The sequence below is a fragment of the Sinocyclocheilus rhinocerous genome, unplaced genomic scaffold, assembly GCF_001515625.1.
Source record: "Sinocyclocheilus rhinocerous isolate Xijiao unplaced genomic scaffold, SAMN03320098_v1.1 scaffold392, whole genome shotgun sequence".
Classification (NCBI taxonomy): domain Eukaryota; kingdom Metazoa; phylum Chordata; class Actinopteri; order Cypriniformes; family Cyprinidae; genus Sinocyclocheilus; species Sinocyclocheilus rhinocerous.
Genome location: NW_015638990.1, coordinates 1,099,270 through 1,101,456, shown reverse-complemented (window position 1 = coordinate 1,101,456; position 2,187 = coordinate 1,099,270). Strand labels below are relative to the sequence as shown.

Sequence of the window (2,187 nt, the reverse complement as noted above, 5' to 3'; positions counted from 1 at the left end):
GGCAAAGAGGCGGGAGCTGGTTGTTGAAACCACGCCCACCTAGCACCTAACTTTAAGGCTTAATATAATTTAAACGGATGAGTTATAAAAAAAATTCACTACCCTTACAGTTGTCATGAAAGGCAAAATTAGCTATATAGACCAAAATCATTTTTTGTACCAGGATGTAAACATTTTTTTCTGCTGTAAAGTTGGGTATTTTAACATGGGGATTCTATGGGACTGACTCCCTTTTGGAGCCAGCGGCCAGTCGATGAATTGCAGTTTTAGTCACTTCCGCATTGGCTTCAAGAGAGAGAGCAGGAGGTTGCCGCTTGGTTTACTTTCAGGGAAAGGTCTTTCACTCTAAGGGCCTGCAGTACATGCTCGGCGTCTTACATCAGTGGCATTGATGGAGGTATAATGTGAAAGGTTTTAAAAGTGATATAAAAGTCTCACAACAAACAGGCTGTGTGAAATGCTATGTTTAAGTCTTTCTGAAGAAGTTCAGAGTTCAGAAATCAGTTACAACGTGTTGTGTGTAATATGGTTCGGAATAAAGGGGCCATAACAAAATAAAGAACAATCCACATTAGATGTGAGTGTATTTTATCATCTACTACAGAGAATGATGGAAAACGTAGTTTGATAGTTTCACACAACGTAATTTCACACAAGCCTGCTAGATGAGGAGCAGGCATATTATAGTCAAGTAAAACTAGAGCCATAAAAACATTTTCTTTACTTGAAATAAAATCAATGGTAACTAAATAAATAAATGTTACAAATATATATTATTTCTGCTAGCTGCCAAGGCAACATTTCTCATTTTTATTTGAACTTCATGTACTAGGCGTAAAATAAAAAATAATACACTATATAGACATACTCATACCAAAAAAAACAAAAAAAAACGAATCACCAAGACAATAACACAACAAAATTACTAAAACGTTAAGATTAAAATGAAAATGGAAAAAATATCAAAATCAACATCCATCAACACAACACAAACTAAAATGTTTCACAATTACAATTTATGTCTTTATGGTGTTCATTTGCATTCCAACATGATTTTAACAGTGAGCTACCTACACTTTCTTTGTTTTTATGAAAAAAAATTCAAGAAATGTCTCATAATGTCCGAGAAAGAAACGTTTTTGGAGTCTGTTTGTTCATCTTTTGCATGGGTTATTGATGCAAAGTTCCATTTTCTATTTATTTGTTCATATCTTTCCAGAAGCTTTTATGCAAAGAAACTTTCAATCAAGGTTTGTTGTATTCAAGGTTCATACATTTGATCAATATGCCTGTTCCGTGGGAATCAATCACATGACCTTGCCGTTGCTAAAGCCATGCTCTCCAATTGAGCTACAGGAACAATAATCATTTATGTATACTGACATGCAATGGAAATTTCTTCCATTAATAGTGAACTAACAGTGTTCTACAGAATCAATACAACCATTCAATAAACAAAGAAAAAAAACTATAAAATTACCTGATTTTCAGGTTTTAAAATGTCGTAATACCACAATACAAGCACACAGGCAAACAGAAATGAACAAACATAACGTGCCACGGGAGTGTAAGACTAAATACAAACGGACATCTTGAGAAAAATAACTACGAAAATGCATATTCCCTCTCTCCCCCAAACTGGCTGGCCAACTGGTGTTTTAAAACCTTGCTTTCACACCAAAACAGCTGTCAGTAATTGGCAGAATTACAAAAAATTTACTATCTTTAAATATATAAAAAGTATATTAGCATCATGCTTTTGTCTATTTTCACAATACAACTTTTAACACACTTTAAAACAATTGTAATTTAGAATATTTTCTAAAAATATATTTTACAAAAATATACTTGAATTGAAAGTTCTGTTTATTTTTTATAAGTATATTTATTTGCACTTTACTTAAATATATTTTATGAATATTTTTTAACTGTGTGCTGAAAATGATCATTGTAACAATGCATTGAAAGTATACTTTCAAAGTACATTATTAAATAACCTGAAGTTGTAGTATATTTTAAGTCACATTTTTTGAGTAAATTTTAAGTTTACTTCTTCATGCTTGGAATTCACTTCATTACTTGGACATACATTGTTTTCAGAAAGTAATAACACAAATAAATAAAGCGAATGCATTATAAAGTGTACAGTCAAGTAAACACTGTCTATATTGCATGGCCAAAAACTGA

General features: G+C 32.1%; 1 protein-coding gene across 2 annotated transcripts in view; it reads right to left on the bottom strand.

Annotated features, from left to right (window-relative positions):
* The window catches only part of neurl1ab (neuralized E3 ubiquitin protein ligase 1Ab), a 32,125-nt gene that overhangs the window by 17,524 nt on the left and 12,414 nt on the right, over window positions 1-2,187 (bottom strand). Inside the window, exon 1 of one of the 2 annotated variants that reach the window (XM_016566428.1) lies at window positions 1,481-1,619. The exons of the other annotated variant lie outside the window; for it this stretch is intronic. The gene's annotated coding sequence lies outside the window, so the exon portion shown is untranslated. Of the gene's footprint in view, window positions 1-1,480; window positions 1,620-2,187 lie in introns of those variants that run through there. 2 annotated transcript variants of the gene reach the window in all.